Raw genomic sequence first — 12,722 nt, 5'->3', positions numbered from 1 at the left:
TGCACCCATCAACTCGTCAGCACCCATCAACTCGTCATTTACATCAGGTATAACTCCCAATGCAATCCCTCCCCCTCCCCGCTCCCCATGATAGGCCCCGGTGTGTGATGTTCCCCTTCCCGAGTCCAAGTGATCTCATTGTTCAGTTCCCACCTATGAGTGAGAACATGTGGTGTTTGGTTTTCTGTTCTTGCAATAGTTTGCTGAGAATGATGGTTTCCAGCTGCATCCATGTCCCTACAAAGGACACAAACTCATCCTTTTTTATGGCTGCATAGTATTCCATGGTGTATATGTGCCACATTTTCTTAATCCAGTCTATCACTGATGGACATTTGGGTTGATTCCAACTCTTTGCTATTGTGAATAGTGCCGCAGAACGGGAGAAAATTTTTGCAATCAACATTCTTAAAGAAAAGAATTTTCAACCCAGAATTTCATATCAAGCCAAACTAAGTTTCATAAGTGAAGGAGAAATAAAATCCTTGAGAGACAAGCAAATGCTGAGGATTTTGTCACCACCAGGCTGGCCTTACCAGAGCTCCTGAAGGAACCACTAAATGTGGAAAGGAACAACTGGTACCAGCCACTGCAACAACATACCAAATTGTAAAGACCATCAACACTATGAAGAAACTGCATCAACTAACAGGCAAAATAACCAGCTAGTATCATAATGACAGTATCAAATTAACACATAACAATATTAACCTTAAATGTAAACTGGCTAAATGCCCCAATGAAAAGACACAGACTGGCAAATTGGATAATGAGTCAAGATTCATCAGTGTGCTGTATTCAGGAGATCCATTTCACATGCAAAGACACACTTAGGCTCAAAATAAAGGGATGGAGGAATACTTACCAAGCAAATGGAAAGCAAAAAAAAACAAAACAAAACAAAACAAAACAAAACAAAACAGGGGTTGCAATCCTAGTCTCCAATAAAACATACTTTAAACCAACAAAGATCAAAAAAGACAAAGAAGGGCATTACATAATGGTAAAGGGATCAATGCAACAAGAAGAGCTAACTATCCTAAATGTATATACACCCAATATAGGAGCACCCAGATTCATAAAACAAGTTCTTAGAGATCTACAAAGAGACTTAAGACTCCCACACAATAATAATTGGAGACTTTAACAGCCCACTGTCAATATTAGATGGATCAATGAGACAGTAAATTCACAAGGATATTCAGGACTTAAACTCAGCTCTGGACCAAGTGGACATAATAGACAACAGAACTCTCCACCCCAAATCAACAAAAATTATACATTCTTCTCAGCACTGCATTGCACTAATTCTAAAATTGACCACACAATTGGAAGTAAAACACTCCTCTGCAAATGCAAAAGAACAGAAATCATAACAAACAGCCTCTCAAGACCACAGTGCAATCAAATTAGGACTCAGGATTAAGAAACTCACTGAAAGCCATACAACTACATGGAAACTCAACAACCTGCTCCTGAATGATTACTGGGTAAATAACAAAATTAAGGCAGAAATCAAGATGTTCTTTGAAACCAATGTGAACAAAGACACAATGCACATAATCCCTGGGACACATTTAAAGCAGTGTTTAGAGGAAAATTTATAGCACTAAATGCCCACAAGAGAAAGCAGAAAAGATCTAAAATCACCACCCTAACACCAAAATTAAAAGAACTAGAGAAGCAAGAGCAAACAAATTCAAAACCTAGCAGAAGACAAGAAATAGTTAACTAAGATCAGAGCAGATCAGAACGAGATAGAGACATGAAAAACCCTTCAAAAAAATCAGTGAATCCAGGAGCTGGTTTTTTGAAAAGATCAACAAAATAGATAGACCGCTAGCCAGACTAATAAAGAAGAAAAGAGAGAAGAATCAAAGAGATGCAATAAAAAATGATAAAGGGGATATAATCACTGATCCCATGAAAATACAAATAAACTAGAAATCTAAATAAACCAAAAAATTGAGAAGAAATGGATAAATTCCTGGACAAATACACCCTCCCCAGTCTAAACCAGGAAGAAGTTGAATCCCTGAATAGACAAAAAACAAGTTCTGAAATTGAGGCAGTAATTAATAGCCTACCAACCAAAAAAAGTCCAGGACCAGACAAATTCACAGCCGAATTCTACCAGAGGTACAAAGAGGAGCTGGTACCATTCCTTCTGAAACTATTCCAAACAAGAGAAGAAGAGGGAATCCTCCCTAACTCATTTTGTGAGGTAGCGATACCAAAACCTGGCAGAGACACAAAAAAAGAAACTTTCAGGCCAATATCCCTGAAGAACATCAATGTGAAAACCCTCAATAAAACACTGGCAAACCAAATCCAGCAGCACATCAGAAAGGTTATTCACCACAATCAAGTCGGCTTCATTTCTGGGATGCAAGGCTGGTTCAGCATACACAAATAAATAAGCGTAATCCATCTCATAAACAGAACCAATGACAAAAACCACATGATTATCTTAACAGATGCAGAAAAGGCCTTCGATAAAATTCAACATCCCTTCATGCTAAAAACTCTCAATAAACTAGGTATTGATGGAACATATCTCAAAATAATAAGAGCTATTTATGACAAACCCACAGCCAATATAATTTTGAATGGGCAAAAGTTGGAAGCATTCCCTATGAAAACCAGCAAAAGACAAGGGTGCCCTTTCTCACCACTCCTATTCAACATAGTATTGGAAGTTCTGGCCAGGGAAATCAGGCAAGAGAAAGAAATAAAGGGTAGTCAAACAGGAAAAGAGGAAGTCAAATTGTCTCTGTTTGCAGATGACATGATTCTATATTTAGAAAACCCCATTGTCTCAGCCCCAAATCTCCTTAAGCTGAAAAGCAACTTCAGCAAAGTCTCAGGATACAAAATCAATGTACAAAAATCACAAGGATTCCTATATGCCAATAACAGACAAACAGAGAAGCAAATCATGCATGAACTCCCAGTCAAAATTGCTACAAAGAGACTAAAATACCTAGGAATACAACTTACAAGGGATGAGAAGGATCTCTTCAAGGATAACTACAAACCACTGATCAAGAAAATAAGAGAGGACACAAATAAACGGAAAGACATTCTATGCTCATGAATAGGAAGAATAAATATTTTGAAAATGGCATACTGTGCAAAGTAATTTACAGATTCAAAGCTATCCCCATCAATCTACCATTGACTTTCTTCACAGATTTGGTAAAAAACTACTTTAAATTTCACCTGGAACCTAAAAAATAGCCCACATAGCCAAGATAATCCTAAGCAAAAAGAACAAAGTTGGGGCCACCACGTTACCTGACTTCAAACTATACTACAAGGCTACAGTAACCAAAACAGTATGGTACTGGTACCAAAACAGATACATAGACGAATGGAACAGAACAGAGACCTCAAAAATAACACCATACATCTACAACCATCGGACCTTTGACAAACCTAACAAAAACAAGCAATGGAGAAAGCATTCCCTATTTAATAAATGGTGTTGGGAAAACAGGCTAGCCATATGCAGAAAACTGAAACTGAACCCCTTCCTTACACCTTATACAAAAATTAACTCAAGATGGATTAAAGACTTAAATGGAAAACCCAAAACCATAAAAACCCTAGAAGAAAATCTAGGCAATACCATTCAGGACATAGGCATGGGCAAAGACTTCATGATTAAAACACCAAAAGCAATGGCAACACAAGCCAAAATTGACAAATGGGATCTAATTAAACTAAAGAGCTTCTGCACAGAAAAACAAAAACAAAAACAAAAAAAACTATCATCAGAGTGAACAGGCAACCTACAGAATGGGAGAAAATGTTTGCAATCTATCCATCTGACAAAGGGCTAATATCCAGAATCTACAAGGAACTTAAACAAATTTACAAGAAAAAACCAGCCCCATCAAAAAGTGGGTGAAGGATATGAACAGATACTTCTCAAAAAAAGACATTTATGCAGCCAACAAACATGAAAAAAAGCTCACCATCACTGGTCATTAGAGAAATACAAATCAATACCACAATGAGATACCCATCTCACGCTAGTTAGAATGGCGATCATTAAAAAGTCAGGAAACAAAAGATACTGGAGAGAATGTAGAGAAATAGTAACACTTTTACAGAGTTGGTGGGAGTGTAAATTAGTTCAACCATTGTGGAAGACAATGTGGTGATTCCTCAAGGATCTAGAACCAGAACTACTATTTGACCCAGCAATCCCATTACTGGGTATATACCCAAAAGACTATAAATCACTGTACTATAAAGACACATGCACATGTATGTCTACTGCGGCACTGTTCACAATGGTAAAGACTTGGAGCCAACCCAAATGCCCATCAATGACAGACTGGATTAACAAAATGTGGCACGTATACACCATGGAATACCATACAGCCATAAAAAAGGATGAGTCCTTTGCAGGGACATGGATGAAGCTGGAAACCATCATTCTCAGTAAACTAACACAGGAACAGAAAACCAAACACTGCATGTTCTCACTCATAAGTGGGAGTTGAACAATGAGAACACATGGACACAGGGAGGGGGAACATCACACACCAGGGCCTCAAGAAGTGGGGGGCTAGGGGAGGGATAGCATTAGGAGAAATACCTAATATAGATGACGGGTTGATGGGTGCAGCAAACCACCATGGTATGTGTAAACCTATGTAACAAACCTGCACATTCTGCAAATGTACCCCAGAACTTACAGTATAATTTTAAAAAAATTCTGAAAACACGAAGAATTGCAGGATGTGGAAAGCTGGGACAAGTATTATACCCTAACAGCAAGAATATCCAGATAAACTACAAAATCATAACTTTTTCTAAACTCATTAGAGAACTGAGATCATAGGGCAATCAAAAAGTCTAAAATGGGCCGGGCATGGTGGCTTATGCCTGTCATCTCAGCACTTTGGGAGGCTGAGACGGGTAGATCACCTGAGTTGAAGACCAGCCTGGCCAATATGGTGAAACCCCATCTCTACTAAAAATACAAAAAAAATCAGCCAGGCGTGGTGGCATGTGCCAGTAATCCCAGCTACTCAGGAGGCTGAGGCAAGAGAATTGCTTGCACCTGGGAGGTGGAGGTTGCAGTGAGCTGAGATCTTGCCACTGCATTCCAGCCTGGGCAAAGCATGAGACTCTGTCTCAAAAAAAAATAAAAATAAAAAGTCTAAAATGTAAGGAAAGATAGGTGCCACCAAAGAGAAATGGGACATGAGTACTGGGTTATCTGTGGCAGAATACAAAAGGAAGAAACACTGGGCAACATAGAAGCAGGTAAAAATAATTTCTGCGGAGGTTTTTTTTTGTCTTTTTCATTTTTATTTATTTTTTAATCTTACTTTAATATCTGGGATACATGTGCAGAATGTGCAGGTTTGTTACATAGGTATATGTGGGCCATCATGGTTTGCTGCAGCTATCAATCCGTCATCTAGGTTTTAAGCCCCACATACGTTAGGTATCTGTCCTAATGCTCTCCCTCTCCTTGCCCCCCATCCCCCAATAGGCCTCGATGCGTGTTGTTCTCCTCCCTGTGTCCATGTGTTCTCATTGTTCAACTCCCACTTATGAGTGAGAACATGCAGTGTTTGGTTTTCTGTTCCTGTGTTAGTTTGCTGAGAATGATGGCTTCCAGCTTCATCCATGTACCTGCAAAGATGATCTCATTCTTTTTATGGCTGTGTAGTATTCTATGGTGTATATCCAGTCTATCATTGATGGGCATTTGGGTTGGTTCCAAGTCTTTGCTATTGTAAATAGTGCTGCAGTAAACATACATGTGCATGTGTCTTTATAGTAGAATGATTTATAATCCGTTGGGTATATACCCAGTAATGGGATTTCTGGGTCAAAAGGTAGTTCTGGTTCTAGATCCTTGAGAAATCACCATATTGTCTTCCACAATGGCTGAACTAATTTACACTCCCACCAACACTGTAAAAGCATTCCTATTTCTCCACAGCCTCCTCACCATCTATTGTTTCCTGACTTTTTAATAATCGCCATTCTGACTTACATGAGATGGTATCGTATTGTGGTTTTGATATGCATTTCTCTAATGGTGGGATGATGAGCTTTTTTCCATAATGTTTGTTGGTCGCATAAATGTGTTTTTTGATAATTTTCTGTTCACTTTGCCCACATTTTGATGCAGTCGTTTGATTTTTCTTGTAAATTTGTTTAAGTTCCTTATAGATACTGGATATTAGCCCTCTCTTCCTATTTGAATACCCTTTATTTCTTTCTCTTGCCTGATTGCCCTGGCCAGAACTTTCAATACTATGTTGAATAGGAGTGGTAAGAGAGGGCACCCTTGTCTCGTGTCGGTTTTCAAAGAGAATGCTTCCAGCTTTTGCCCATTCAGTATTAGATTGGCTGTGGGTTTGTCATAAGTAGCTTTTGAAATATGTTCCATCAATACCTAGTTTATTGAGAGTTTTTAGCATGAAGGGATGTTGAATTTTATCGAAGGCCTTTTCTGCATCTATTGAGATAATCATGTGGTCTTTGTCATTGGTTCTGTTTATGTGACGGATTACGCTTACTGATTTGCATATGTTGAACCAGCCATGCACCCCAGGGATGAAGCTGACTTGATTGTGGTGGATAACTTTTTTGATGTGCCCCTGGATTCGGTTTGCCAGTATTTTATTGAGGATTTTCTCATTGATGTTCATCAGGGATATTGGCCTGAAGTTTTCTGTTTTTGTTGCATCTCTGCCAGGTGTTGGTATTAGGATGATGCTGGTCTCATAAAATGAGTTCAAGAGGAGTGCCTCTTTTTCAATTGTTTAGAATAGTTTCAGAAGAAATGGTACCAGCTCCTCTTTGTACCTCTGGTACAATTTGGCTGTGAATCTGTCTAGTTCTGGGCTTTTTTTGGTTCTCAGGCTATTAATTACTGCCTCAATTTCAGAACTTGTTATTGGTCTACCAGGGATTCGACTTCTTCCTAGTTTAGTCTTGGGAGGGTGTATGTGTCCAGGAATTTATCCATTTTTTCTAGATTTTCTAGTTTATTTGTGTAGATGTGTTTATAGTATTCTCTGATGGTAGTGTGTATTTCTGTGCTGATATTCTCATTTTTATTGTGTCTATTTGATTCTTCTTTTCTTCTTTATTAGTCTAGCTAGGAATCTATCTATTTTGTTAATTTTTTTTTCAAAAAACCAGCTCCTGGATTCATTGATTTTTTGAAGGGTTTTTTGTGCCTCTATCTCCTTCAGTTCTGATCTAATCTTAGTTATTTCTTGACCTCTGCTAGCTTTTGAATTTGTTTGCTCCTGCTTTCTAATTCTTTTAATTGTGATGTTAGGGTGTCAATCTGAGATCCTTCCAGGTTTCTAAAGTGGGCCTTTAATGCTATAAATTTCCCTCTTAATACTGCTTTAGCTGTGTCCCAGAGATTCTGGCATGTTGTCTCTTTGTTCTCATTGGTTTCAAAGAACTTCTTGATTTCTTCCTTAATTTTGTTATTTACCCAGTGGTCATTCAGGAGCACATTGTTCAATTTCCATGTAGTTGTGAGGTTTTGAGTGAGTTTCTTAATCCTGATCGCACTGTGGTCTGACAGACTATTTGTTATGATTTCCATTCTTTTACATTTGCTGAGGAGTGTTTTACTCCCAATTATGTGGTCAGTTTTAGAAGAAGTGCCATGTGGTGCTAAGAAGAATGCATATTCTGTTGATTTGGGGTGGAGAGTTCTGTAGATGTCTATTAGGTCCCCTTGATCCAGAGCTGAGTTCACATCCTGAATATCCTTGTTAATTTTCTGTCTCGTTGATCCATCTAATATTGAAAGTGGAGTGTTAAAGTCTCCTTTTTGTATTGTGTGGGAGTCTGTCTCTTTGTAGGTCTCTAAGAACTTGTTTGATGAATCTGGGTGCTCCTGTATTGGGTGCATGTATATTTAGGATAGCTAGCTCTTCTTGTTGCATTGATCCCTGTACCATTATGTAATACCCCTTTTGTCTTTTTTGATCTTTGTTGGTTTAAAGTATGCTTTATTGGAGACTAGGACTGCAACCCCTACTTTTTTTTGCTTTCCATTTGCTTGGTAAATATCCCTCCATCCCTTTATTTTGAGCCTATGTTTGTCTTTGCACATGAGACGAGTCTACTGAATACAGCACATGGATGGGTCTTGACTCTTTATTCAATTTGCCAGTCTGTGTCTTTTAATTGGGGCATTTAGCCCATTTACATTTAAGGTTAATATTATTGTGTGTGAATCTGATCCTGTCATCATGATGCTAGTTGGCTATTTTGCACATTAGTTGATGCAGCTTCTTCATAGTGTTCATGGTCTTTATATTTTGGTGTGTTTTTGCAATGGTTGGTACCAGTTTTTCCTTTCCATAGTTAGAGCTTCCTTCAGGAGCTCTTGCAAGGCAGGCCTGGTGGTGACAAAATCCTCAGCATTTGCTTGTCTGGAAAGGATTTTATTTTTCCTTTGCTTATGAAACTTAGTTTGGCTGGATATGAAATTCTGAGTTGAAAATTCTTTTATTTAAGAATGTTGAATATTGGCCCCCATGCTTTTCTGGCTTGTAGGGTTTCTGCAGAGAGATACACTGTTAGTCTGATGGGCTTCCCTTCGTAGGTGACCTGACCTTTCTTTCTGGCTGCCCTTAACATTTTTTCCTTCATTTCATCCTCGGTGAATCTGAAGGTTATGTGTCTTGGGGTTGATCTTCTCAAGGAGCATTTTTGGGGTGTTTTCTGTATTTCCTGAATTTGAATGTTGGTGTGTCTTGCTAGGTTGGGGAAGTTCTAGATAATATCCTGAAGTGTGTTTTCCAACTTGACTCCAATCACCCCATCACTTTCAGGTACACCCATTAATTGTAGGTTTGGTCCTTTCACATAGTCACATATTCTTAGAGGCTTTGCTCATTCCTTTCCATTCTTTTTTCTCTAATCTTGTCTTCATGCTTTATTTCAGCAAGGTGGTCTTCAATTTCTGAACATCCTTTCTTCCACGTGATTTGGCTACTAAAACTTGTTTATGTTTCACTAAATTATCATGCTGGTTTTGCAGCTATGTCAGGTCATTTATATTCCTCTCTGAACTGGTTATTCTAGTTAGTAGTTCTTATAACCTTTTATCAAGGTTTTCTTGGCTTCCTTGCATTGGGTTAGAATGTGCTCCTTTAGCTCAGAGGAATTTGTTATTATCCACCTTCTGAAGCCTACTTCTGTCAATTCATCATTCTCATTCTCTGTCCAGTTTTGCACCCTTGCTGGAGAGGTGTTGCGATCATTTGGAGGAGAAGAGGCATTCTGGCTTTTGGAATTTTCAGTATTTTTTGTGCTGGTTTTTCCTCATCTTCATGGATTTATCTACCTTTGATCTTTGAGGCTGATGATCTTTGGCTGGGGTTCTTGTGTGGGCGTCTTTTTTGTTTATGTTGCTGTTGTTGTTGCTGCTTTCTGTTTGTTCGTTTTCCTTCTAACAGTCAGGTCCCTCTTCTGCAGGTCTGCTGTAATTTGTTGGTCAACTCCAGACCCTGTTCACCTGGGTATCACCAGTGGAGGCTGCAGAACAGCAAAGATTGCTGTCTGCTCCTTCCTCTGGAAGCTTCGTCCCAGGGGGCACTGGCCTGATGCCAGCCAGAGCTCTCCTGTACCAGGTGTCTGTTGATTCCTGTTGGGAGATCTCTCCCAGTCAGAGGCACAGGGGTCAAGGACCCACTTGAGGAGGCAGTCTGTCCCTCAGCAGAGCTAGTACTGTGCTGGAATAATCTCCCTTGTCAGGATCAGCTACTTTCTTCAGAGCCAGCAGGCAGGAAGGATATGTCTGCTGAAGTTGCGACCACAGCTGCCTCTCCCTCCAGGTGCTCTGTACTAGGAAGATGAGAATTTTGTCTGTAAGTCCCTGACTGGAACTGCTGAATTTCCTTCAGAGATGCCCTGCCCATTGAGGAGGAATCTAGAGAAGCAATCTGGCCACAGTCACTTTGCCATGCTGTGGTAAATTCTGCCCATTCCAAACCTCCCAGTCTCCTTAGCACTGTCAGGGGAAAACCGTCTACTAATGCCTCAGTACTGGTGGATGCCCTTCCTGCCACCAAGCTCGATCATCCCAGGTCGACTCCAGACTGCTGTGCTGGCAGTGAGACTTTCAAGTCAGTGGTTCTTAGCTTGCTGGGATCCATGGGAGTGGGACGTGCTGAGCAAGACCACTTGGCTCCCTGGCTTCAGCCCCCTTTCCAGGGGAGTGGACAGTTCTCCTGTCTCACTGGGGTTCCAGGTGCCGCTAGAGTACAAAAAAACTCCTGTAGCTAGCTCAGTGCCTGCCCAATCAGGTGCCCAGTTTTGTGCTTGAAACCCAGGGCTCTGGTGGTGTAAGCTCATGAGGGAATCTCCTGATCTGCAGATTGCAAAAATCCATGGGAAAAGTGTAGTATCCAGGGAGGTAGCATAGTCCCTCACCACTTCCCTTGGCTGGGGAAGGGAGGTCCCCTGGTTCCTTGCACTTCCTGAGTGAAGTGATGCCCCACCCTGCTTCTGCTTGCTCTCTGTGGGTTGCACCCACTGCCTAACTAGTCCCAGTGAGATGAGCCAGGCACCTCAGTTGGAAATTACCCACCTTCTGTGTTGGTCTCACTGGGAGCTGCAGACTGGAGCTGTTTCTATTCAGCCATCTTGGCCCCTCCTTCCAAGAATTTCCTTTTTTTTTTTTTTTTTTTTAAACAAATTACTAAAGGCAAATTGTGGGCTAATGTGTGAATATGAAAGTCCTGGGAGTCACAGACACAAGAAAAATTCACACCTCTCTCATACATTTTTCTCCACAGAACTTTACTGGATGCTCACAAGAAAGACTGGCTCTCCACGTCTAGGGATTTCCTGGTGATCCTGATCCCCTCTCCAAGACAGTCAAACTTTTCCTTGTTTCTTTGATGGGTCTTGACCCGGAAAGAACATTCTCCCCTTCCAACAGTAGTAGAACACCTCACGGCCAGGTGCGATGGCTCACACCTGTAATCTCAACACTTTGGGAGGCTGAAGTGGGTGGATCACTTGAGGTCAGGAGTTTGAGACAAGTCTGGCCAACATGGTGAAACCCCTTCTGTACCAAAAATATAAAAATTAGTTGAACGTGGTGGTGCATGCCTGTAATTCCCTCTTCTCAGGAGGCTGAGGCAGGAGAACTGCTTGAACCCAGGAGGCAGAAGCTGCAGTGAGCTAAGATCGCACCACTGCAATCCAGCTTGGGTGACAAAACAAGACTCTGTCTCAAAACAAACAAACAAACAAAACAACAACCAAAAAAACCTCTAATGAACTTGGGCCAGGCCATTTCCTGCCCCTCCAACAGGCTGACAGAATTTTTAGTCTGTCTAATAGTGAGACTGGACCAGGACAACACAGAGTCCTCACTGGTCCCCATTACTGGGCTAGCAAGCATGATAACAAGTAACAGGAGACCACTGCTGGAGGAGGGGCAAGCATGAATCAAGAAACATCCCTCCAAGGTACAGGTGCATTGGGAATTCTGAAAGCTGCAGGTAAAGCAGGAACATTTTAAGAAAACAAAACAAAAAACCTCTGGAAACTCAGCCTCTACCCTAAGCACAATGTTTTGAAGTTGGAGGTACACTGAAGGCAACAACAACAACAAAAACAAAAAAATCCCAAACCCACGCAACATCCTAATAAACTGACTCAACTCCACTTTTTTTCTGGAAGTGTACACAACTCTTCTCCTAAGCCTTAAAATTCCAGAGGAAGGAAGTAGATTTTTGTAAATTTTTAAAAAAAATTTTTTAAATTATACTTTAAGTTCTGGGATACATGTGCAGAATGTGCAGGCTTGTTACATAGGTATACATGTGCCATGGTTGTTTGCTGCACCCATCAATCCATCATCTACATTAGGTATTTGAAGTATATATATTTTAAAGAAGAAATATTTAAAGAGAGATTAGCCAAGAATCTTCAGAAAATAATGAAAGATACAAATACAGATCCAAGAAGCTCAGAGAGATGATTGGGCATGGTGGCTCATGCCTGTAATCCCAGGTGGGAGGATTGCTTGAAACCAGGAGTTCAACACCAGCCTGGACAATATAGCAAGATCCTGTCTCTAAAATAAATAAACATAAATATACAAAAAATATATATTTAAATATATATTAAATATACATACTTTTTTTTTTTTAAAAAAAGAAACTCAGAGATCACAATCAGGATAAGTACCCTACCACTACCACTAAAAGAAATCACACTTAGAAAGATATGTCATATTTAAACTGCTGAAAACCAAAGACAGATAGAAAATCTTAAACATGACAAGATAAAAAGAAACATTACACACAGATAAACAAGATAAGAATTACATCAGACATATTCAGAAATTATATAATCCAGAAGACAATGGTGTGAGATCTTTAAAGGAATGAAAGAAAAAAATTGCTATCAACTCAGAATTCTACACCAAATGAAATAATCTTTTAAATTGAAGGGGAAAAAAATCTTTTAAAAAACAGCAGTTTTAGGCTCACAGCAAAATTAAGCAGAAAGTACAGACTCCTCATCTATCCCTGCCCCTACACATGCATGAACATCCCCAGTATTGATGTACTGCATCACAGTGGTACATGCGTTAGATCAATGAACCTACATTTTCACATCATTATCACCCCAGGTCCACAGTTAATACTAGATTTCACTCTTGGTGGTGTACATTCTGTGGGTTTTGAAAA

This window comes from Chlorocebus sabaeus, chromosome 23, assembly GCF_047675955.1.
Source record: "Chlorocebus sabaeus isolate Y175 chromosome 23, mChlSab1.0.hap1, whole genome shotgun sequence".
Taxonomy (NCBI): domain Eukaryota; kingdom Metazoa; phylum Chordata; class Mammalia; order Primates; family Cercopithecidae; genus Chlorocebus; species Chlorocebus sabaeus.
Note: the sequence above shows the minus strand (reverse complement) of the source record.